The sequence below is a fragment of the Rhinoderma darwinii genome, chromosome 3, assembly GCF_050947455.1.
Source record: "Rhinoderma darwinii isolate aRhiDar2 chromosome 3, aRhiDar2.hap1, whole genome shotgun sequence".
In the NCBI taxonomy this organism is placed as follows: Eukaryota; Metazoa; Chordata; class Amphibia; order Anura; family Rhinodermatidae; genus Rhinoderma; species Rhinoderma darwinii.
In genome coordinates, this window is record NC_134689.1 from 336,951,845 (window position 1) to 336,979,427 (window position 27,583).

General features: G+C 45.6%; 1 protein-coding gene across 1 annotated transcript in view; it reads right to left on the reverse strand.

Annotated features, from left to right (window-relative positions):
• LOC142750492 (uncharacterized) overlaps window positions 1-27,583 on the reverse strand; it is a 92,349-nt gene that overhangs the window by 49,042 nt on the left and 15,724 nt on the right. The gene's annotated exons all lie outside the window — the stretch shown is intronic.

Consider the following 27,583-nt stretch of genomic DNA (forward strand, 5'->3'; position numbering starts at 1 on the left):
CATCCTTTTTGCACCTTGCAAATTACTTTTGGTCATGTAGGCTGTTTCTTGGCTTGTTTGCAGGTATAAAATCAACATTATGCCCTTGACTCCGCTGGGCCGTGTGCTGATATCCTGGATGGTTTCTCTGAGATTTGGTGAGCGCCGACCCATGCTTCAGGAGGGAACCTGGAGAAGAGGGAGGATTTGGGTTCATCCTCTTGTGGCCCAGCGCACCTCCAAAGGCCATTTTCATACTCTATATGATGACCTTCGCAGCCACCCCGAGAAATTTCGGTCGTTTTGCCGCATGTCTGTGTCGACATTTGATATTCTGCTGGACCTGATTCGCCCAGGAATCACCTACCAGGACACAAATATGCGGCGCTGCATTTCCCCCGAGGAGCGACTCCTTGTGACGTTGAGGTATGTGTGTTTTAGACAATTGCAGCTTACAGGATGGTGTGTGGGTGTCATGTCCTACATCACGTTTATTTGTGTGTTGTGCTTTTGCATCTCGCCCATGTAGATTTCTTGCTACAGGAAACAGCTATCATTCGTTACATTTCGAATTCCTTCTTGGAGTGAGCACAATTTAGTGCATTGTGACCGGCACCTGTGTTGTGATGTGGCAGCGATTGAAGGCCACAGTGATGCCTCAGCCCACGACAGAGCACTGGCTTACGATTTCTGAGGATTTTCTCACCACCACCCAATTTCCAAATTGTATTGGGGCCCTAGACGGCAAGCATATTTGTGTCAAGAAGCCCCCCCCACTCTGGATCCCGATTCTATAACTACAAACAGTTTTTTTCCATCGTCTTGTTGGCCTTGGCCGACAGCAATTATTGTTTTATCATTGTACACATAGGGTCCTATGGAAGCTCTGCTGATGCCCGCATCTTTCGCACATCCAGAATGGGCCATCGTCTGATGGGCAATCAACTTTCCGTGCCGGCACCGAGCCTCCTGCCTGGCTCGCGAGGACCACCAGTCCCTTATGTAATCGTGGCAGATGAGGGTTTTGGCCTCACCATCCAAGTAATGCGCCCATTTGCTCGTAGAGGCTTGGATGACCGTCGGCCCATATTCAATTACCGGCTTAGCAGAGCACGCAGATGTGTGGAATGTGCATTTGGCATAATGTCAACCAAATGGCGTGTTTTTCTCACCACTATGCAACGGACGCCGCAAAATGTCACCCGTGTTATACAAGCGTGTGTCGTGCTTCATAATTTTTGTCGCATACATGACGCCGGTTGTGATGCAGAATATATTAGCCGAAATGTTTCTACATCAACCCTTCCGCACCAAATTCCACTCGGAAGGGCTCAAACATCTGGGATTCGAGTACGCGACATATTTGCCCAATATTTTGACAGCCCCGATGGAGCACTGCCATGGCAGGAGAATGTTCTGTGAAGGGTGTCCTAGTGGAGCTTAGTGGCCCAATGTAGCATTTGTTCTTTTAATTTTGCCTAATTTGGGGTGGGAATTTTTTTATTACAGACTCGCAAGACATGAGGACCCTTGACATGGGTTGCGAGCTTATATCTTTGGTGGTTTTTCTGTTTTGTTTTCATGTCCTAAACGAAATAGCATGTGAGGCGCATTGGCCTCGGCAATGTTCACAAATCCAAAGCCAAAAGTCATTTGGCCGGAATTTCTCACACCACTGCAATGCAGCAGAGCACAGTATGAGGAATTGAGCAAAACCACAAAAGATACACTAATACCTCAATAATGGCATGCAACTATCTCGGGACGTGGCCATAATGTTCCAATGTTACCTAAAAGGACCTGTTGGGGAACCTGGGTCCCAGCACATAGATGGAGGCAAACACAACAAATTTTACTGCCAACCAAAAACACACTTTATTGTGTAATGTGCAAAATTCACTTTAAACATAAACCAGCTGGCAAAAAAACCACAACAACGCACCAACATGATGCAAAATTAACCTACTCTTTCTTCACGGTTTAGCTCACAACAACGAGCACACCATAATCTGCCGACACAGCGCTACAAATCATGAAATCTGTGTGCTGGCGACTGATAGCTTTGCATTTCAGCACCACTATGCTGTCCCTGGGCCTGCTGAGGATGTTTCTCAACAGCATAGTGGTGCTGATACAGAGGGTTGAACCCTGCCGGGGGGCCCTGGGCAAAGGGTTGCTGGGGTCTGGCGTAGGGAGCGAAAGCCGGTCCCGAAGCACCACATGACCAGGTGACATTATGCTCACCATTGACCGCTGGTACTGTGGCCGTGGAAAGGGGTTGGCAGGCTGGGAAGGGAGAGGTGCAGTGGAGGGCACCGATTCCTCAGGCAATCCACGCCATTGCTCTATTACCTGGAAGCACTGGCGTGGATTGTTAGGAGGAGTGGCGGAGTCAATTATGGCAAGGATGGAGCCTTGGACGCGCGCCATCCGGTAGTCAGGTACTCGCCGGAGTAGCGGCGCTATGCTCCGGCCAAACGCGTCACAGGCATCCTCCTCAGAACAGCGGTGGAGGTACTCCAGGACTCGGGAGTCCACGTTGGCACCTGTTGTGGCAACCTGGCTGCGCCGGCGCCTGGCTGGTGGCGTCCGGGGATTGTCGACGTCCCGTGGCAGCTGGGGTTGGCTGCTTGACTGGGTGGCTGCTTGGGGTTCCGTCGGCTCGGGGGTCAAGGGCAGCACGAGATGTTGTTCCGGGACCGGCTGCGACTCCTCATGGCCAGCCTCCTCCTCGGTGTCGAGAAGATTATCACTGCATCTGCCAGAAACATTTAGCGTTACTCCTTTTAACATGGGCACCAGGGACAAACAACTATTATTGGCAGATTTTAAAGTGACCACACACATGTCATCAAGGTACAGTCAGTACTTACGGCCGCATCTCCATAATGTCCTTCAGGAACATTAGTTGTTTGGTGGAGATGTATTGGCGCTTTTTGGGCGCGCCGTCCCAACTTCGCCCTCTGCTTCCCAATTCCATCCGGAACTGATCCCGACAGCTCCTCCACCGGGTTTTAACATCATCAACTGGACATAGGAACAGCAATAAATAAAAAAAGGTCACCAGGTGACATCACTGAAAACGGCACTTGTCCGAAACGTCGCCATTCCTTAAACACCACTAAACATTATACACCTGCCTAATGATGCTGTAACACACCCGCAACCAAGCACAGTAGGTAAATGTGAAACATAAGGATATACACTACAGCATGGGCGATTGCATTAGCATAAATACAGATCTGCACTTACCTATGCTCTTGCGGTCTCTTGTGGTGCTTTTAGCCCACTCCTGTCCGAATAGGCTCTGCGCGACCTCATCCCAGCCAACCTCCTTGCCCGTGCGGTCGTGGTAGGCCTCTGCGTTTGTGTTCCACAACTGTGGCCTCTCATGGACCAAGCAGATGAGCTTTTCCACATCGCACGCACGTGGCATTGCAGCAGATGTCGTTTTGAACTGTGCGCATGTGCCCAGCAAGTGAAAAGCCACTTCCTGGTTTGTGCTTGTTTTGTCTAGTTTGGTCAACTCATTTACATAGGCTTAACAAGTGTTGCGTGAAAAACGCTGTGCGTACGGAGGTGCTTCCGTGTGCCGTGCGTTGTTTTCACGCACCCATTGACTTCAATGGGTGCGTGATGCGTGGAAAATGCAGAAAGAACGGTCATGTCGTGACTTTTGCACAACGGACCAACTCTGCGTAAAAATCACGCACATGTCTGCACGGCCCCATAGACTAATATAGGTCCGTGCGACGCACGTGAAAATCACACGCGTTGCACGGACGTGATTCCCGTTCGTCTGAATAAAGCCTTATAGGGAGTATTAGAAGTACCACAGAGCTGCTGAGCAGAATTCACTACACACAACATGACTTACAAAAGCTTGTGTGTAGATATTGCTGTACCGCATAGGGAGAGCGCCAGGGACTGCAGGGAAGTGAAGTAGGTGGTTAAAAAAGTTGAAAAAATGCCCAGAAGCGTGATTGGGCCAATGTGCAAAAGGAGGAGTGGCATAATGGATATAGGGTAGCAGGGGCGTAACTAGGAAAGACTGGGCCCCATAGCAAACTTTTGACTGGGGCCGCCCCTCCCCTGGGTGTCACACAACCCCCCCTTGTAGATAGTGCCTTTTTTAAAGACCCCCGTAGATAACACCATACAGCCCCCCCTGTAGGTAACGTTATACAGTCCCCCCTGTAGGTAACGCTATACAGCCCCCCTGTAGATAGCGCCATACAGACCCCCCCTGTAGGTAACGCCATACAGCCCCCTTGTAGGTAACACTATACAGCCCCCTGTAGGTAACGCCATACAGCCCCCCCTGTAGGTAACGCTATACAGCCCCCCTGTAGGTAACGCTATACAGCCCCCCCTGTAGGTAACGCCATACAGCTCCAACCCCCAAAAAAAATCTGACCTATAGGGTGTCCTACAAAAGACATGTATCCCCTATCCACAGGATAGGGGATACATGTGTGATCGCTGGCAGCGATAAGGAGAACGGGGGACCGAAAGTCCCCTGAAGTTCTCCATCACAAACCTCTGACTTCCGGAGTTTGCACAGCTCAATAAAAATGAAAGGACCGCTGGTCGCGCATGCACACAAGAGCGACCGGCGCTCCATTAATTTCTACGGAGCTGCCGACACAGACCCCGGAAGTCCGAGGTTTGTGATGGAGAACTTCAGGGGACTTTCGGTCCCTCGTTCTCCTTATCGCTGCCAGTGATCACACATGTATCCCCTCTCCTGTGGATAGGGGATACATGTCTTTTGTTTAATGGCAGAGCGGGGAGATACCTCCCTGCTCTGCCGTAGTGTTCAGTGGCGTCGCGCTGTAGTAGCCATAGCGGCAGCTAGCGGAGCCTCGTAGCGGCCCCGTAGCAGCCGCTATGGCTGCTACAGCGGTAGTTACGCCACTGATGTCTGATATGACTGATATGTCTAATATGACTGATATGTCTGCTATGACTGATATGTTTGATATGACTGATATGTCTGCTATGACTAATATGACTGATATGACTGATATGTCGGATGTGTTTCATATGACTGATATGTCTGATATGTCTGATATGACTGATATGACTGATATGTCTACTATGACTGATATCAGTCATATCAGTCATAGCAGACACATCAGTCATATCAGTCATATCAGTCACAGCAGTCACATCAGTCATATCAGACATATCAGTCATAGCAGTAATAGCAGACATATGTCATATAAATCATATCAGACATACAAGTCATATCCTTCATATAAGACATTTCAGTCATATTAGACATATCAGGCATATCATTCAAATCAGACATATCAGTCATATCCTTCATATCAAACATATAAGACGTTTCAGTCATATCAGACATATCAGTCATATCAGACATATCAGTCATAGCAGACGTATCAGTCATATCCGACATATCAGTCATATCAGACATATCAGACATATGTCGGATGTGTCTGATATGACTGATATGTCTGATATGACTGATATGTCTGATATGTTTGATATGACTGATACGTCTGCTATGACTGATATGTCTGATATGACTGATATGTCTGATATGACTGAAACGTCTTATATGTTTGATATGAAGGATATGACTGATATGTCTGATTTGACTGATATGCCTGATATGTCTAATATGACTGAAATGTCTTATATGAAGGATATGACTTGTATGTCTGATATGATTTATATGACATATGTCTGCTATTACTGCTATTACTGATATGTCTGATATGACTGATAGGCACTAGGGAGAGCATGTTTATATATATTTTTTTTCTGGTGCGGTGCGTACCCCCTGAGGGTGTGGCGCATACCCTCTGTGGTACATGTACCATGTCCGGAGAACCAGTGCTCTAGACCAGCAGGGAAAATCCATTTACCCCTCCTCTACTCTAGACTACCAGGAAAACAGGTAATAAGATTTTTCTTACAGAAAGCATGACATAAATCTTCTATGTGCCTCAATATGATCATACAGAGAGACATGGAGGTACAGCAGGGACAGGATAGTAAAAGCTGTGTATTCATGATCTGTGCAACTCGAATCCTGAATACGGTCATACACATGTCCTCACGTGTAGAAATCAGTTCCCAATGATTATTAGTGAGGTAGTGGTGGATTTAGGATTACATTAAGCTGACAATTTGAACAGGCAGAGCTGCAGTATAAAGCATGGAAGAAGACAGAGCCTGAGCCACAGATGAAACAAGGAGCAGTGTTTCAGGCTACCTCAGAATTCCTTTACAGCTTAGACTACCATGTACTAATACTGCAGGTCTAATCATAGATGTGCTGTAATGAAGAAGGTGCTAAACACATAGAAATATAGGGGGGAAATTTATCAATAGGTTTATGCCTAGTTTTTTGGCATAATAAGTCACAAATCATGGCATTTGTAGATGTATTTGTGGCTTTGCCAGTTTTGTAAAGTGGTGAGAAAAGTGGGCGAGATTTACTGGGAGTGAGCGAAGTATCCACCTTTTCGACAGATTTATTAATACTAAAGCCAGAATTTTGTCACAAATCTACATCTCATTGTCATTTTCTGACTGTAGGAGGGTAATGGAATAATTTGGGATTTGTAGAAATGTTATAGATATGGTGAAGATGATGTACAACTCCCCCACTGCTAGAGTCATTGTAGGGGGGACTTGTCCCATACTTTCGTGCTCTTCTTAGAAACATGGCAGGGATGACCCCTCTCCTCGCTCCTATTCACCATATTTATTGAACCCTTGGCAATATTTTTTAAATCAATCCAAGTTTATTAACAGTACATATTACATGAAATCCTGCATAATAAAGCGTTTTCATTAAAAATATCACATTACATGCACATATGATATCCACAAACAAAAGATTTGAACCTCCCTCAACCTTCCCCCACCCCCACCCACACAGCCCCATACCAACTAGTCATAGTCAGTTCCCAAGCATTACACGAAAAGTAACAGGACATCCCCAGCACATTCCAATATACAGCAGTCCCGTGTCCAAGTAGATCATCCATCATATCGGCACTATTCCCCCCACCCCCGTAACCATACCCACATCCACAGTCCCACTGTTTAAAAACCTTTCCAGTGTGAACATGACATATCACATTGCTGTCAACTTGCCATATATCAGGGTTTTTCCACCCCCTGCACTCCCCCAGGCATTCGGAGTCTGAGAAGGGTGGTTGATGCCAACCCCGAGTGATCGATCCATTTGTCCCATTGCTTTCCAAATTTCTTGACAGTGCCCCTTTTCTTGTGTATATTATATTCCATCAGAATGGTATGATTAATAGTCCCAAGAATTTCCCCCACGGATGGTGAGTCTGCATCCAACCAGTGTTTAGCTATACCTTTTCGGACCTGGTACAGAATCTTGGCAATGGCCAAACCTTCCTGCCGGTCCCCTTCCAGATCACCAACATACCCAAGAAGCAGCACCTTTGGATCATCTGGAAGCCCCACCTCATAGACCCGACATATCAAATCCGTCACGTCCCCCCAAAGGGTCCTGAGAGCACCACAGGCCCAGAACATATGAAACATATCCGCTTTTTCCACTGGGCACCTACGGTACTTAGCATCCGTTCTGACTCCCATTCTTTTCAGAACCCACAGAGTCCTATACACCCTGTGTATTAAAAAGATCTGTGACCTCCTCTGTGCTATATTCATGGACAGATTTCCAGGTGAAAAAAGGAAAAGAATCTCCTATTATTTTATTAGAATTGTCAGTTCTTGCCCAGGTGTACACCACCAATATAAGTCATAGAAATTATGGGTATGGGAAAAGAAGAAAAAGGGGCAAGAAAATTTTAGAGGAATTAGCCAATGCAGGGGAAACTCAAAATGATCTAGGCAACTCACAATCGGTGGCTACCAATGTGGAGGAAGGGGGCGTGAAACATAGGCTAAAATTAAAATCTAAGAACATGCCCTCTTTGGGTTTATGCCCACAGGTAAAGATTTTTGTAGATCTGGTCACACAAGATATTAATCTATTAAGTGAAACCTTGCTCTCCAGTAACATCACTATTGAAGAAAATAAAGCGTTGGAAGAATTCAAGACCTGGACTGATGGGGTTTTTAAACAATCAGACAAGGGTGAGAATGTGGTAATCTGGCCCAAAGAACTCTATATTAGAGAAGCAAAAAAACAACTCAACAATAGAGATTGTTACAAATTTTTATGGGGGGATCCCACTTTACAGTTCCAACAAGAGTATGAGAGACTCATCAGCTCAGGTCTTGAAGAGAGAGCCATCTCACAAAATGAGGCTAAGTATCTTTTAGTCAGACATCCTAAGGTGGCAACCTTCTATATGTTGCCTAAAATACACAAAAATGTGGAACAGCCACCTGGCAGACCTATAGTATCTGGCTGGGATGTCTGACTGAGAAATGCGTAGCTTTGTATATAGGCTTCCCTCTTACACTCGGGACACGATGCAGATACTCCAGGAGTTCAATAATGCCAATCTTGAGGAGGGTGAATTTTTGGTAACTCTAGATGTAGAGAGTCTCTACACCAATATCAAACATGATCTGGGGTGTAGAGCTGTCGATTTCTTCCTAGGTTGTGAGCATAACTATAGTCCCAGTAGGAGGACCTTTGTCAATAGAGCACTAAAATTCATATTAACAAGAAATTACTTTATTTTTGATTCTTCCTACAAACCCAACGAACAGCAATGGCACCCACTTTTTGCAACCTGTTCCTTGGGTGGTGGGAGGAGGAAATCGTTTTTGGGGAACCTCTTCAAGCACATGTTGAAAAAATATCAATATGGCGCAGATATATTGATGATATCGTATTCTTCTGGAGGGGATCCGAAGACGACCTGCTAAAATTTATAGATGTTCTCAATACAAATGAATAAAATCTAAAATTGACCCTAAATTATAGCAGAAGGGAAGTAACTTTTTTGGATGTTAAAATTGGTATTGACCATAATCGTGAAATTATTACCAATTTATACAGAAAGGAGACAGCCACCAACAGCCTCCTAGATGCACAAAGTGCCCATTTAAATAGAACTATTAGAGGAATCCCGAAGGGAGAATTCCTGAGACTAAGGAGAAACTGCTCCACTTTTGAGAATTTTAAGATGGGAGCTAGGGATCTCAGAAATAGACTGAAGGAAAGACATTACACAGGGCGTCAAATTAAACAAGCATGAGATGGTGGTAAAAGATAAAACAGAGAGTGATGATAAAGTGATTTTTATCACCACACTGTACGACAAGTGGCAAGAAATGAACGATATTATGAAACAACACTAGCAGGTATTGCTATTGGATGAAGACCTAAAAAAACATCTGGGTACGACAATTTCTCCTAAGTGACCCAACAATGCAGCACTAGCAGCCGGGGCGTCACTAAGGACTTAAAATGTCAGGGGAAATAGCCCCAATACATATGTGTCTCCCAAAAAATTTGTATGTGTGTATAGGAGAGAACCTATCTATAGCACTACAACCCTATAAACTATGGATAGGATTAGATACATTGGCTCAGCAGACAGTATCACACATGATAGGATTAGAAACAGTGGCTGAGCAGACAGTATCACACATGATAGGATTAGATACAGTGGCTGAGCAGACAGTATCACACATGATAGGATTAGATACAGTGGCTGAGCAGACAGTATCACACATGATAGGATTAGATACAATGACTCAGTAGACAGTATCACACATGATAGGATTAGATACAGTGGCTCAGCAGACAGTATCACACATGATAGGATTAGATACAGTGGCTCAGCAGACAGTATCACACATGATAGGATTAGATACAGTGGCTCAGCAGACAGTATCACACATGATAGGATTAGATACAGTGGCTCAGCAGACAGTATCACACATGATAGCATTAGATACAGTGCCTCAGCAGACAGTATCACACATGATAGGATTAGATACAGTGGCTCAGCAGACAGTATCACACATGATAGGATTAGATATAGGGCCCAGCTCGCTGACATTGCGGCTCCAGCGCTGGACCAGGAAAGGTAAGAATAATAATTTTGCTTCTTTATGTGTTACTGATTATTTTTGTGTGTTTGTGTTTTTTTACATGTTCGGTTGTTGGACTACGTCGGATTTGAGGACTACTTCAATGACGGCATTTTTTTATTCTCAATAAAATGGTTAACGGGGGTTGTGTTTTTTTATTTCAATAAAATATTTTTTCTATGTGCTTGTATCTTTTTAAATTTTATTACCACCGCCTTAGTAATGGCCGCTGGCTGATTGACAACCTCCATTACTAAGGCGGGGCTTAATGTTAGCCGGTGCAGAGGCCAACACTAACCGCCATTATTACCCCGGTACCCACCGCCACCAGGGGTACTGGGAAGAGCCAGGTACGAACCAGTACCTGTCCATCTGTAGTAACGGTCAGGCACCGGGGCGGCCGCAGGCTGGTAGCATTAGGCTGGGGAAGGCCAAAAACAGTGGCACCTACCACCCTGGTAATGCTGCCTGCTGCTGCTGTGTTGTATCTGGCTGGTAATGAAAATTGGGGGGGACCCCACATCGTTCTTTCCAATTATTTTTTTTTTTTTTTTTTTTAAATGACGTGGGGTCCCCCCCATTTTCATAACCAGCCAGTTACAATAAAGCAGCAGCAGCCTAGCATTACCAGGGTGGGAAGGGCCACTGTTTTTGGTCTTTCCCCTCCTGATAATACCAGCCTGCGGCCACCCCAGTGACCGACCATCACTACAGATGGTCAAGTACTGGATGGTACCCGGCTCTTCCCAGCACCCCTGGTGGCGGTGGGTACCGGGGTAATAAATGGGGTTAGTGTTAGCCGCTGCATCGGCTAAAACTAAGCCCCGCCTTAGCAATGGATGCTGTCAATCAGCCGGCGGCCATTACTAAGGCGGTAGCAATATAGTTTAAAAAAACACAAAGACATAGGAAAAATATTTTATTGAAATAAATAAAACCCCCACACATCCCTCATTAACCATTTTATTGATAATAATAATAATAAAAAAAGCCGACATCGAAGTAGTCCTGGAATACGACGTAGTCCAACGATCGAACCTGTAAGAAAACACACCAAAAAAACGATTAGTAACACATGTGCTAGGCTTAGATACAGGGCCCATGTGTGATACTGTCTGTGGGACCCTGTATCTAATCCTACCACAACGTAGGCTTAGATACAGGGTCCAGCAGACAGTAATCTTATACAGTATAAGATTACTGTGTGCTGGGGCCCTGTATCTAAACCTACAGTGTGTTAGGCTTATATACAGGGCCCATCAGACAGGATCACCCATGGGCCATGTAGCTAAGCCTACCATGTGATTGGCTTAGATACAGGGCCCAGCAGACAGGATCACACAATCTGTGATCCTGCCTCATGGGCCCTCTAAGCCTGCTACATCGTAGGCTTAAAGAGGTTGTCCAGTCCCTAAACATTGATGACCTATCCTTAGGGTAGGCCATCAATAGCTGATGTGTCGGAGTCCGTCTCCCGGGACCCGCCAATCAGCTGTTTTGAAGAAGCCGCTGCGATCCGGAACCAGGAAGCTAAGTACAGTCTGTTACTATAGTAACAGGGGCCTGCAGCCCGAGTTACTATAGTAACTTTTTATTGACGTGGTGCGGGGGGCTGTGGGCAATTGCGACCCCTATAGCTACGCCAGGAGAGAGATAGAGAGATATGAGAGAGATAGAGAGATATGAGAGAGATAGAGAGATTAGAGAGATTAGAGAGATATGAGAGAGAGAGAGAGAGATGAGAGAGAGAGAGACAGATGAGAGAGAGAGACAGATGAGAGAGAGAGACAGATGAGAGAGACAGATGAGAGAGAGATGAGAGAGAGAGAGACAGATGAGAGAGAGAGACAGATGAGAGAGACAGATGAGAGAGAGATGAGAGAGAGAGATGAGAGAGAGAGAGAGATGAGAGAGAGAGAGAGAGATGAGAGAGAGAGAGATGAGAGAGAGAGAGAGAGAGAGATGAGAGAGAGAGAGAGAGAGAGAGATGAGAGAGAGAGAGATGAGAGAGAGATATGAGAGAGAGAGATATGAGAGAGAGAGATATGAGAGAGAGAGATGAGAGAGAGAGAGAGAGAGATGAGAGAGAGAGAGATATGAGAGAGAGAGAGATATGAGAGAGAGAGAGATATGAGAGAGAGATATGAGAGAGAGAGAGATGAGAGAGAGAGAGATATGAGAGAGAGAGAGATATGAGAGAGAGAGATATGAGAGAGAGAGATATGAGAGAGAGAGATATGAGAGAGAGAGATATGAGAGAGAGAGATATGAGAGAGATATGAGAGAGAGAGATATGAGAGAGAGAGATATGAGAGAGAGAGATATGAGAGAGAGATATGAGAGAGATATGAGAGAGATATGAGAGAGATATGAGATAGATAGATAGATATGAGATAGATAGATAGATAGATAGATAGATAGATAGATAGATAGATAGATAGATATGACATAGATAGATATGAGATAGATAGATAGATATGAGATAGATAGATAGATATGAGATAGATAGATATGAGATAGATAGATATGAGATAGATATGAGATAGATAGATATGAGATAGATAGATATGAGATAGATAGATAGATAGATAGATAGATAGATAGATAGATAGATAGATAGATAGATAGATAGATAGATAGATAGATAGATAGATAGATGGATAGATGGATATACTTTGTCTGTTATGCTAAACAGTCAGCCCTGAAGTGTGACTGCTCAGTATGACAGACATACACAGTGAAGGGGTTAATAGCTGCATTACTAGCAGTTACTTACATACATCGGGTGTGGGGTCAGAGAGCAGCAGGAGTCAGGATTCCTGGGAGGAGACAGCATACACACGATCTTCTTGCTGTAGCCATTCCTTTCCCTCTGCACAGGCCACGAGGAAGAGGGAAACAGCTAGAAGCGAGCTGATTGGCTGGACAGCAGTCGGCGGCCAAGAGTCTTCCCCCTCCGTGCAATGACTATTTCACCGCCGAGTTGCCACCAATGCTTTAAAATACATTGCTGGGTCTCTTTTGTACCCCAGCAGGAACCCAGCAATGCAGAGGAATCATTGTAGCACTACTGTGCTACTGTGGTGAGGGGGGCCTGCGGGCCCCCCCTAGCTGGGGGCCTGGTCGCAGTTGCGACCGCTGCGACCCCTATAGCTACGCCACTGCTAACATGTGTGCAAACCTCATCATCAACTACAAAAAACTTCTGACTACTGTGCTTGCCAACAAGGGTTTTGCCACCAAGTATTAAGTCTTGTTTGGCAAAGGGATCAAATACTTATTTCTCTGTGCACAATGCAAATAAATATATATAATTTTGACTATGTGATTTTCAGTTTTTTTTAAAATATAATCTATCTGTCACTGGTAAAATTAACCTAGCCTAAAAATTCTAGACTGTTCATGTCTTTGACAGTGGGCAATATTTATTTTCTTCACTGTAGGTCTTCAGATTGGCATCCATGATGCAGAAAAAAGTGTCTTGGCAGAGTTTTCAGGAATTCTACTTTTTCAGGAACAGTACCCCTAGCTGCTACTCTATTTATATGCTTCTATTTATATGCTTTGATTCATTATAAATTTATGTGTTTTAATATGTGTTTACAATTCATATTTGTATATATATCGGCTCAGATCTCTTATGTAATACCATTGATGTTTTTATTGTTTCTAGGGAAAGGATAGGGATAGATATTTACGTGTGTGTATATATGTATATGTAGTATTCTCTCTACACCTATGATGTTTTGATCTATTTTACAATGTCTCCTACCCTAAACCACGGGCTTCCTTGGAGTGTTAACACCTGTCACTCTCAGCCCCTGCATTGAATGTATCAGCGTGCGAATGCGTGGCTTCTCAGTCCGGGACTCTGCATCCTCAGCAGGACGAGATGGAGGAACACGTGTTTTGTGTCTTACCATTTCCGGGTCGTACCCCGGATGTTGACACACCGGACTGGGATGCTGCGTGCAGCGTGCCATTACTGAATTTGGATTATTCTGAGCAATCGCAGGTGAGTATTTCACCTGCGATTGGCTCATTGAGGTTTAAATGGCTCGGTTTTACTTTCTGACACCACCTCCAGACGAAGGCTCCTTGCCGAAACGCGTGTCGGGGTGTGATGCCAGACAGTGCTGTCCTTAATATGGGTAAGTTGTTCCAGTGCACTGTGCAGAGATAACCTCAGATATATATTTTATACCCACCATTGAACAATGCATATTAATTTACACATACATTGACTGTTCCCTTAATTGTTTGGTTGCTGTCTTTACACTTCCATGTATAGTTTCATGCTATAGTGGGGGAGTAGGTTCTCTTGGCCCTCTGTGGCTTTATATATGTACATGTAGTGTGCATGGTGTCATTCATCCTACACCACTGCCCCCCTTTTCTGATACAGCGCCATCTTTTGTATGTCACTAATAGGATTACCACAGTACAGATGGACACCACTCTATGCTTTTAATTTATTTATTTTTATTATTCAAAATTTTTATTGAGTTTCAGAACACAAAATTACAAAACATAGTGGAGGGAAGGCCTCCACACCTTAAATAAAAATGACAAACAAGGTCAGTGGACCAAATCAAAAAATCAATAATGTGCATCACATCTCAATAAAAAAGACAATGGTCAGTATACAACAGTAGCATGAATTATCCTAGAAGCAAAACATCAGGAGGTACAGTGGGGCCACTTAATTCAAACAGAGAAGGAGAGGCACATTACCCTAGACAGGGGAAGAGAAAGTATAGAGAGGGAGGAATAGGAGGAAGGGGAGAGGACAAGGGGATCCTGGACTCCAGTTCCGGGGGAATTATGAGTGAAAACAGCAGTGAGCAAGCGCCGCAGTACACTTCACAAGGGCATAGGCCAACTCAGGTTACAGCCGTGAGGTAGGAAGGAGAAGAGAGTAACACTATCCAAGGAGACCACGTAGACGTGTATTTTACCACAGCTGCCGGGGAATGAGCCACCAGATGTTCTATTCACTGTATCAGGGCAACTTCCCGAACCCACTCATCTAATGTTGGGGGTATTGCCATTTTCCACCTGCGCGGGATCACTGATTTTGCCGCCTGAAGGAGATGTCTAGTTAGGGAGCTTTTATAAACGTGTATTGGCATCGGGAACATGAATAAAAGAGCTGCTTCCGGAGAGTTGGGGCAGAGACTCCCGTAACCTCCGATATCAATTTAAGTACTGCATCCCAAAAGCTCCTCAACAAGGGGCAGCTCCACCAAGCATGAGACATGGAACCTCCCACAGCACCACAACGCCAACAATTGTCAGGCACAGACGGATACCATTTATGAAGCGCAGCCGGTACCCGGTACCATCTAGAGACAATTTTGTAACTAGTTTCCTGGGCCCTAATGGCTATAGAGGCTTTTTGTGAAAGGGAGAAACACCGCTTCCATTGTGCATCAGTAAATGTAGTATGTAATTCTCTCTCCCAGGCCCTGCAGAAGGAGGGGAATTGTTGGGAACGCTGTGAAAGAAGTAATTTATATATTGTGGAGATGGCATGGGTAGGGGGCTGGGTGGAGACACATAGGCGCTCAAAGTCAGTCAACAACCGGTGAAGATGTGCGCGTCGATTAACCGCTCCATAAAAATGCTTTAACTGGGCATATTCATACATATGCCGAGTGGAGGGCACAGCATCGGGGCAGATGGAGGTTAGAGGGGGAAGAGAGGAAGCGGAGAGGACTTGGGCAAAATACATGGGGCCGGTGGACAACCTACCTAGGAAGGAGCGACCAGCCTTACCAGCAGAAAAGGCTGGATTATCCGTAATAGGAGTTAAAGTACCCAGGGGGTCTATAAGTGTACTTCCAGGCCCTAAGGACCTCAACGCCAGGAAGGTATGGTAAAAAACAAAGGAGGCTTGGGTCGGTCTGTTCCCGGACAGGATCCACGGCAGGGATGATAGGGTACTGGGACATAGTTGTTGAGCCAAACGGACCCATAGTTTTGATTCACGGTTATGAAAAAAATCTAAAACACGTGCGTGAGTTGATGCCAGATAGTAGAGCCGACAATCCGGCAGACCAACCCCACCCATACCCCTGGAACGAGCCACAAGAGCCCGGCTCAAACGTGGACGACCAGTCGGCCAAATGAAGGAGCCAAAGCACCGCTGAAGCCGCAACCAATAGGAGGATGGGATAGAGATGGGGATCGTCTACAGGGGATAAAGTAAGCGGGGGAGGAGAGACATCTTAATAATATTGATACGGCCAAACCAGGAAAATTCAGTCTTATGCCAGGAATTAAGATCAGTACAAAACTTGGCCAGTAGGGGGATAAAATTATTTGTAAACAATTGTGTAAGGTCACCACCTATACGGGCACCCAAATATGTAATACCTCTGGAGGGCCAAGAGAAGGGGAAATTACTTTGCAGAAGCGACACTAACGGGGCCGGGAGAGAAACATTTAGCGCTTCAGACTTAGAGAAATTGAACTTGAAATTAGACCATGTTCCAAAACGGGACAACTCGGACATCAATGAAGAAAGAGAGACATGAGGGTCTGTGAGATAGACCAATAGGTCATCAGCAAATGCCGAGCACTTGTATTCCATCCCTCCAATGTTAATACCCTTAATATCAGTGTTGCTCCGAATGGAGGCCATGAGGTGTTCCATAACCAGAACATACAATAGGGGGGATAGAGGACAGCCCTGTTGTGTGCCATTGTGAATAGGGAAAGGTGCCGAGAGGGAGCCATTTCTTTTTATTTGGGCCGAAGGCGTACGATACAATGCCATAATTTTTGCCAGGAGAGAGGGTCCTATTCCCACATGTTGAAGGGTTTGGTAAAGGGCAGGCCACGATATTCTGTCAAACACCTTTTCAGCATCTAGGGATGGGATCATGAGCGGGATGTGGTTAGTCTGGGCGTTGTCAATGATATAAAAAGTTTTAAGGGTGTTGTCACGGGCCTCCCGACCAGGCACAAACCCCACCTGGTCCGGATGGATGGACTAGACCAGGCAGGTAGTTATTCAGTCTATTGGCGAGCAATTTGGCATATATTTTTAGGTCTACATTGAGCAAGGAGATGGGACGATAACTGGAGCAGAGTTGGGGATCTTTACCCGGCTTAGGGATAACCGCGACATGGGCCAAGTGGAGCTAGGAGGAAACAGGACCTACGGGGAAATAGAGTAAAAAGCTGGCAGTAGAAGCGGTAGCAAACGGTCAGCCTTGTAAAACTTGGCAGTATAGCCATCCGGGCCAGGACTCTTTCCCCCAGGAAGATCGGTTATAACCGCAAGGAGCTCCGGGGAGGTGAAGTCCATATCAAGTTCCTCAGCTATCTCCCTAGACAACGGTGTGAAGGGAGAGGAGAAAGAATCCCAGTCTGGCGGATGGGAGGGGGCAGGAGTGGGAGGGTCAAGGTTGTAAAGATCAGAGAAAAAGCTATGGAAGCAATCCGCTATCTCTGGGGTCGTGTGAACAACCTGGCCAGAAGGAGATTTAGTATTTGGGATGTGTGACTGGGCAATCCTAGTTTTTAAAGCGCTGGCCAACATGCGTCCGCTCTTATTGCCAAACTCATAGAATTTACTATGACAGACTTGGAGAGCACGCTGCTGGGCTGAGTCCAACAGCCGTCTGGCATCCTGTCGGGCAACCTGTAACTCCTGCAAAATCGGAAGAGACAGCGCACGCTTGTGAGCCAGTTCAAGAGCGCTAATTTTTTGGAGAGCAATTTTAAGGGAGTGGGCCCTTTCTCTTTTAAGGCGCGCCCCGTGTTTTATGAGGACCCCCCTGAGAACACATTTAAGGGCTTCCCAACGAACCAAGGTAGATGTGTCATCCTGGGCGTGATCAAGTGTGAAATGTTCCACCGTTTGAAGCAAATCAGCATGGCACACCCCATCCAGGAGCAGGGACTCATTTAGTCTCCAAGTCCAGGGGCCCTTAGTGATGAAGGGGAGATGTAAGGTACAATATACCGGGGCATGGTCCGACCACAGGATACTGCCAATGGACGTAGAGGCGACCCAGGGGAGAGCATGTTGCTGAAGAAAAATGTAATCCAAGCAACTGTAGGTGCCATGAGGATGGGAGTAAAAACTATAATCCTTATCAGTGGGATGCTGAAGGCGCCATGCATCACAGAGTTGAAGCTGTAGGAGAGCACGTCTCGCCCGCCTAATAGCACCGTATGCAACACTAGAGCGACCAGTAGAATTATCCACCGTCGGATCCAAAGTAAGGTTAAAGTCTCCGCACAGCACCACAGTCCCCCGGACCACCGGAAGGGCGGTTTCTATAAGTTGGAGAATGAAGGGCACCTGTCCCTGGTTAGGAGCATAAGCATTAATCACCGTGAATTCCCTCCCACCAATAATAAGCACTAAGATGATGTATCTCGCGTCGGGACTTGTGGAAAGCTATGGCAACTCCACACGATCTGGAAAGGGGATTATTACTGAAATGCCAAGTAGTGTAGTGTTTATGCTTAATGGTAGGGGTATGTCCCTCCTTAAAGTGTGTTTCCTGGAAGCATGCAATGTGTACCTTACGCTTGTGTAGAAGATGTAGGATTTGCGCCCGCTTTTCAGGAACATTCAGCCCCTTCACATTGAAGGAGGCAATAGTAAGGTCAGCCATGGATGCAGACTAAACGGCTCGCTGAGGTATGCCGGCTAACGCACGAAGGGTCGGAGTCCAGGATCGCCAGGAGGGAAACAAGCTAGGAGTAAAAAACAGAGCATTAGAGAAAAACACAGACATAAAGTCAAACAAAAAAGGCAGTAATAAAACAACTGCCGCACAAGCTAAATGCACAATTGCGGAAGACCGAAAATTTGGTCCATAACCTACAGGGGGAAGGTGACAACTATGCATAAGAGCTATCCGCACTCCCCAGCGTACAATAATATAAGTATTAACAGCTTAACATCATTTGCACACTTTAAATAACGAGAGAGGAAGACATTGGAAGGCATCTGAAGATAATACTCAGAACGACAGGCAGTCTTGAAATCAAACATCAAGTGAGTAAAAGGAGGAATTCCAGGAGCGGGCAATCCAGATCATCACGCCAAACAGGCGGTCTCCATGGGTGGAGTAGGGTCACGTTCTTGTCGGAGTCTAGATCGTCTGCGGGGTCCACGTGGAGGGCGACCCTCCGCCACAGGTAGAGGCCCAGAGAGCGGGCGTCTCCCCCGCGATCCTCCGCCAGCAGAGGATAACAACGAGGGCCACTCCGGTAATGCAACATGAGGAAGGTTCAAGTCCCGCAAGAAACCAGGCAAGTCGGTCGGGGATTGTACAGTATAGGTACGGCCATCCTGTCTGACTATCAGGGCAAAAGGGAAGCCCCACCTGTAGATGATGTCCCGGCTTCGGAGTACCTCCAGCAGGGGTTGAGAGCAGCTCTTTGCGCCAGCGTTTCTCTAGACAAATCCGGCAAAATACGTAACTGCGTGCCTTGGTGGAGAATGATAGGCTGCCGTCTGATTTTTTGCAGGATAGAGTCCTTGATTGCGTAAAAATGGATTCGGCAGATGACATCCCTCGGCCGAGGATCATCAACACTTACAGGGCGGAGAGCTCTATGTGCCCGGTCGATCTCTATATGGGTATTCGGCGGACGGCCTAGTAAAGTATTGAAGATGGTTGAGAGAGTCGAAAACAGATCAGACGCAGGAATGGATTCGGGCAATACTCGAACACGTAAATTGTTCCTCCTGTTACGATTTTCGATATCATCGAGGTGTTGCTGTAAAGTGAACAACTGAGCTGAGTGCTGCTGGATAGTAGATTGGATATTTGCAATAGTGGCATTATCAGCAACCCGCTCCTGCGTAAGAGTGTCCACCCTCGTAGATAGTGAGGAAAGTTCAGCACGAAACTGGGTAAACTCCAGCTTGCATTCTTCCACGATCTGTCTGGCAAAGGATGTCATATCAGCCCTAGTGGGCAACAGTTGGACAAGCTGGCGGATGTCTGAAAGAGTCGCCGGCCTATTTTCACACATAGATCCAGACAACGGGTCTGTAAGACTTAATCCAAGGACTGCTGGTATATCCGTCGGAGCATGGGCACAATCCAGGTCAGGAGAAGGAAGTGGGTGAAATTGAGGACCCTGGCCACGGGTATGTAATGCAGGCAAAGTCCCGGATTGCAGGGGAGATCCCATAGGCCCGGCCGGGATGATGGTTGTTGGGACATGTGGGGCGCTGCTCCAAGAGGAGCTAGAGGACCAAGAGGGGGAGAGATCTGGAGCTAATGGCCCTACAGGCTGTAAAGTGAACCTGGAGGTAGATGGCCCGCAGGCCATGAAATCAGTGCCGGAGCTGGGTGGAGTCCCGACGTCTGCAGGCCAGCCGGAGAACGCCGGCAGCCATCTTGAGAGGCCACGTGGTCTGATGGCGGAAAAGCGGCGGCTGCCGCGGAGGGAGCCCCGGAGGCCTCCCAGTTGGACCGGGGATCCGATCCTTTCTGAGCCGGAGCTCTCCCATCCGGAGAGACTGTGAGGGGGGCCGTACTCTCCAGAGCAGGCCCGCATCCGAGCACCACAGAGCCCCGGCGGCCATCTTGGATGACGGCAGGCGCGGTCGGCCGGGCCGCAGGATCCTCCACAGCCCGGGGAAGAGACGCGGAGTCGGGGGCCTCCAGGATCTGCACCCGGGAGGGTAAGTGAGCGACGTCTACTGTCGGCTCCGGCAGCCCAGGGCACTGGGACAGTGGAGATGGAGAGGTCGGGCGGCCATCTTGACACCAGGCCTCGGCCCGGATCGAGGCCCGCAGCTGCATCTGGGGTTGTCGCCCGAAGTAGTCCCCAATATCACGCTGGGGTGATGAGGGGCAGGTAGGGGCTGCTGCCTTGTTTTTTTTTATGCCTTCCCCATGTCTGGGAGCAGATGTCGGCCGATTTAGTGAACGCTAGGTGAGGAGCTGGAGAGAGCACGTCTTCACTCTCCCATAGCTGGCCACGCCCCCCCCCCCTATGCTTTTAATTTATTGTTTGTTGTTTTATTGTTATCTACTAATAAATGTATACCTTTTGAATTAATTTCTGGTGTGTCAGACTCCGATTTTTAGGTTTTCGTTTCGTATAGCGCGTTTTTCACACCGTTACTACCATGATTATCATGGGCTCATATGCCCTCCCCCTCTACACATCATACACCAATAAAAGTTTTTATTCTCATTACATAGATTGGGGGATTTTGGTGTTCTCCATTTAGGTATAGCATTATGTATGTCAAGTGTGGTGCTATAGAAGGCATTATGTATGTCATGTGTGGCGCTATAGAAGGCATTATGTATATCATGTGTGGTGCTATAGAAGGCATTATGTATGTCATGTGTGCTGCTATAGAGGGCATTATGTTTGTCATGTCTGATGCTTTTTAGTGGGAACTGTATGCAATATTATTTTTACATAATATAGTGAAAAAAGATTAAGCCTGTTGAGAGGACAGTGTGGATAAGGGAATCTTTATATTCACCAGGCAGCAGATTTTATCTTAGGCTCAGTTCACATTGCTGTCAGAGACTCAATTTCAGTGGATGGCACTGTTACCTTACGGCGCTGAAGTACTGGGTTTGTATGCAATCGAGTGGAACATCAGCATGGAGTTTGTATGTTCTCCCCATGTTCGCATGGGTGTCCTCTGGTTACTCTGGTCTGCTTTCCCACTGCTAAATTATATAGATAGGGAATTTCGATTGTTAGTCCCACTGTGGATAGTGAAGATGGATAATCTTTGTACAGCGCTGCAGAATATGTTAGTGCTATATAAGCAACAGAAATAGATTAATAAATGGTGAACAGACAACCATCTTATGTTCCAGTCATCCCTGGATCTAATTGTCTCACAGGTCACTACGCATGGAGCTAGGATCGATGGGGTTGAGCAAAGATTGTCACACTTAGAGGACTCTGTACATGCACTTGCTGATCGGCTGGAAAAAAAAAAACAACAGCTGGTAACCACTCTGCAAGACAAATTGTATGATTTGGAGAAACGGAACTGTTGTAACAACCTACGCATTATTGGGGTGCCTGAATCTGTACGTCCTCAAGAACTGTTGAGTTATACATCTGAATGGCTCCCTTAAACGCTCGACGTGCTGGGCTCCGCAGGATCTTTACTTGTAGAAAGGGCACACCGGATCTGGCCTGAAAGAGAAGCTAAGTCATCCAGAACTCGCCCAGTGATCTTTAAAGGGGTTTTCCACCTTCTGACAACTGATGAGCTATTCACTGGATAGGTCATCAGTACATGACCTATGGGGGTCCAACACCAGAACCCCGCACAGATCAGCTGGTCCGGTGCCTCTGTGCACCGGCCGTACATGCCGAAAGCACTTAGTTCCGGCCACGGAATAGAAAATAGTAAATATGAGTGGACCTGCAGTTCTGCTGCATGGCTGCCTTGCTATGTACGGAGCCAACTGCTTCCGGGCTCCGTACATAGTAGCATTATGTGCAATAACATCCGGTGCCCGCAGGCCACCGGAGCGGCTTATAGGTGCAGGCTCCGGTTGTCGGACTCGCACTAATGATATACTGATGACTTATCTGGATAGGTCATCAGTTGTCAGAAGATGGACAACCCGTTTAAGTTCCTCAACTATCAGGATAAAGTAGAGATTATGGATGCCTTCAGGAAATCCTCTTTGTTGTCCTACGAAAATCAGAGCCTACTACTGTTTCAGGACTTCTCATCTGCTGTTGCAGCTCAACGTAAGGCATTCAGCCCTGTTTGCAAAGTATTACTGGGGAAAGGTATTAGATTTAGCCTTCAATATTAGGCGAAACTCAGTTTTTCTCACAATGGCAAGGCTTGGTTATTTGAGGATCTATAGCGGGCCTTGGATCTTCTCCCTTCAGCCACTCAAGCCTCACCACCTGCATCTCCTTCTTAACATGGATGGTATCACGATATTCCATGATTGATTACTAATGGCCCCTTGGTGGCCTATAGTTTTTCTGTTATGATTGCTGATATGGTTTAGCTTATTAGCTAGATTATGCTATACAGTTCTACGTGGGGGGGGGGGGTGGAAGTTACAGTGTGCATCTTCTATAGGGATGTATATCAGATTGTGAAGAGGCGGACCTGCTCGCTGGGATGGGTTTCTGTCATATTCATATCTCTGATCATGCGCACATTGTCATGGAAACTCTTCTGATTAACACATTTTCGGCGCTGGAGATTTCCATCAAATTGGTACCATTCTAATGACTTTCTCCAAATTCTTAGGGGATTTTGGGAGTCTTATCTCGATGACAATATCGAGCACTTAAATGACATACACCTTTTCTGGTCCACTTCTAACCCTGATAGGTTTTAAATCAAGTAATTTTTTATTTTTCTGCAAAAAAAAACCACATTTGTGATACAACACAATACCCCAAAGTCACAATCCCCCCTCCCCCCATCTTCCAGAGCAAATATGACCATGAGTACATAGTATTCTGACATATAAAAATATCAAAAATATTGCATAGCATGTACAATTCCATAATACATAAATGGGAAGAGACTTCCCAGTTATAGATCGGATTGTACCAGTTCCTACTGGAACCAGCTCTCCGCTTCCAGGAGACCCGGACCGTCTTACCATTGGCAAAACCTCCTTTGGGACTTTCGCTCCTAAGGTTCCTCCTGCACTGGCAGCAGTTTGTTCAGATCTATTGTCCACCTTCTCCGTGAAAAACTTTCTCCGTGGAAAACCTCTCCGGAATCAACGAATATCCCTTCAATCAACATACATGATGTTGGACTTTACAGATAAAAGGAACTTACTACGGGAAAATCTGATCATGCAGCTCATTGGAACTGACACTACGATGGGGGTACCCCTCACAGTGAGTAATGATGTTGCCCCGGAACTTACCAAACAAATGACTGACCTGTATCTGTCACTAGAGGATACCCTCAAAAAAGAAGCCCTGCAAAGCATAGACTGCCGTTTCTTACAGCTCTATATCATTGAAAATATCTCCCCACGGGGTTTAAGGTTCTCAATCAGTAACCCTTACCCCACCGACATGCCTTTCAGTACTGACTGGAAAGAATTCTTAGAACAATGCCATCTAGGTCTCTTGGAAAGACTACTGAAAAAACGTACTATACTAACCGAGGTCTTCAGATTGGAAATCTCTCTAATCAAAGAAAAACTTCTGAAATTCACTGACCATCGCGATTTTCAGAAACTCGAGACATCCACCAGTAATAGACTGAATTTATACGAAAAAGAGATTATCTTAAAAAAAGTGAAAAAATTAAAAAGGGACCGTGAGGATTATACCCTAAACAATTTAGGTGATTGGAGATCATCTTTATCGCATACTTCCAAAAAAGGTACCACTACAACTGAATATAATACCCCATCCCAAACTCATATAGCACCTCTGTATGGTCCCTCGGGGTTGAGGGCCCCCCTCAAACCTCGGGCCCCTTTTGCTGAAGGAAACACCTTCAGCAGGTCCTTCAAAAACAGTCTGAGACTCCATCATAGAGCAACCGACGCTAGTTCACTAACGAAAACATCTAATACTGTTATACCTGAGAGTCACCTCACACGCAGAACTGTTATGCCTGAGAGTCACCTCACACGCATTCCCTTAATGGCAACCAAGTCCATACTTCACCAAACAGACTCAAACGACATTTCTTACAAGGAATGTACCACTGCACAAATAACCTCTGCACAAGCTACAGGGACGATTACCAAAATACCTATGAATGCATTCAGGGCATCGGACCTAGAAGCTCATCTCTCTAAGTTTTTTTCCCTACCTGAACCAATGGAAGTTCTAACTATACAAAATTCCCCTTCCCCCCTACTCAACGACTCCATTGAGGATAGTTTGACATCCCTACTCCAACTATCTGTACACAGCACCCCTCAGTCCCCCCACCTGGGCACACAGGACAGTCTTCCTAGGAGCCCAACCTCATCACAACAGCGTATAGATACCCATTCCATAATAGACTTAGCTACATCCTCATTAGACATCACCTATGCAGCAACTTCTTTTTTAGGCCTCCCCTCACAACTAACCAGACCCCCCTTAACTCCCACAGTCATCAGCAACAATATTCTTCTTCCATTCATCATGAGCCCCAAAGCACAGACCATCACAAATTTCTTCCCGAAGATCCAGAAAATCTCAATAAAAAGAAAACTAAACACAGATACAGAGGACGGAGAGGAGGCAAAAAACACACTAAGCCACTGCCCGAGACTGAACCCAAAGAAAAATCGAACAAAACAATAAAAATTTTCAACTTATCGTCGTATTTACTAAATATTCACGAGACAAACCTACTTAACAAAGGACTGTCCTTCTGCCCGACATCCCCATCCAATGACTTTGAATTATTCATGGATCTCAATCGATTCATTAGGAAACTGACTCTAATCAGACACTTTGCCCTACAGAAACCTATTACACCATTAGCCCTAACCATGGAACCACACTTACCGTATCCAAATACAAACGCCATCCCTGTGGATGTCCATTCCAAATCTGAATTTTATCCTATCCATCACCAAGGGCCCCTCATAGAAACCTTTTCAACTCTAGTTAGCAATGAATTTAGGTCATTAGAGAACCCCCATCCGTACCGGGACAACCTGACCACACTTGAAAGAAAAGCCATCAAATCCCTTCAAAACAACGGGGACATCATCATTCGCCCTGCTGATAAAGGAGGGGGCATAGTAATCCAGGATAGAGACAAATATTTCGAGGAAACTGAGAATTTTGAATGATCACACCTTCTATTGTAAACTGACATCAAATCCTATTCCCACTCACATATGCCAATACACATCCCTGATAGAAACAGCCGCTCAGGAAGGCTTACTCACGAAAAAAGAAAAACGCTTCCTACATGTACCTTTTCCTAACATACCCTTCATTTACCACCTTCCCAAAATTCACAAAACACTCACAGACCCCCCTGGACGCCCTATTATTTCGGGAATTGGCTCATTAACCAGTAACCTATCCTACTTTGTGGACCTGCACCTTCAACCGCTCGTGCTCACCCTACCATCCTATCTAAAAGACTCTACCCAACTTATCAAAGATCTGTTCAACCTCAAAATGGACACAACCACATCTCCTATATATATTTTAACAGCCGATGTAACTGCCCTTTATAGTAATATCCCACATAAGAAAGGTATACAGGTAACTAATTCATATCTATCATCCAACACCTCAATCCCTGATAACCAAGTTTCATTTTTAATCAACTGTATTGATTTTATTCTCCAGCATAATACATTCAATTTTAACCACAGTTTTTATAATCAAATCAAAGGCGATGGGCACCAGATTTGCACCGGCCTATGCAAACCTTTACATGGGGGCATTCGAAGAGGAACATATTTATGGGGAACATCCATTTAAAAATAACATTTTATTATACAGGCGCTACATCGACGACCTGTTTTTCGTATGGACAGGATCTGAAAATGAAGCTGCCAGTTTTACCAAAAAGTTAAACAATAACTATGACCTTTCCTTTATGGACAATTTTTCCAAAACCTCTATTGACTTTTTAGATCTGACTATCAGCTATGACACCAAAACAAAACATTTTGTCACAAAAACTCATTTTAAATCCGTCGACGCCAATAGCTATATTGATTTCAAAAGTGCACACTATCGCCCATGGTTAACTAACGTACCCTTCGGACAATTCAGAAGAGTCCGAAAAAACTGTAGTACGAATGGAAATTTTAAACTAGAGTGCAACATTTTGGAAAAAAGGTTTAGGGAAAAGAATTTCCCCTTAAACCTAATTAAAGATGCGCGACAAAAAGCATCGGCACTGACCCAAGATCTCTGTCTAAACCCAGTACAAAAAAAGCTAGAACCAAACAAATACAAAACCAATTTTATCACTACCTTCAATCAAGGGAACAAAACAGTCAGGGCAATACTACATAAACATTGGCACATTATAAAAAATGACCCCTACCTTAAAGAGGCTCTGTCACCAGATTTTGCAACCCCTATCTGCTATTGCAGCAGATAGGCGCTGCAATGTAGATTACAGTAACATTTTTATTTTTAAAAAACGAGCATTTTTGGCCAAGTTATGACCATTTTTGTAGTTATGCAAATGAGGCTTGCAAAAGTCCAAGTGGGTGTGTTTAAAAGTAAACGTCCAAGTGGGCGTGTATTATGTGCGTACATCGGGGCGTTTTTAATACTTTTACTAGCTGGGCGCTCTGAAGAGAAGTATCATCCACTTCTCTTCAGAACGCCCAGCTTCTGACAGTGCAGATCTGTGACGTCACTCACAGGTCCTGCATCGTGTCGGCCACATCGGCACCATAGGCTACAGTTGATTCTGCAGCAGCATCAGCGTTTGCAAGTAAGTCGATCTTACCTGCAAACGCTGATGCTGCTGCAGAATCAACTGAAGCCTCTGGTGCCGATGTGGCCGACACGATGCAGGACCTGTGAGTGACGTCACAGATCTGCACTGCCAGAAGCTGGGCGTTCTGAAGAGAAGTGGATGATACTTCTCTTCAGAGCGCCCAGCTAGTAAAAGTATTAA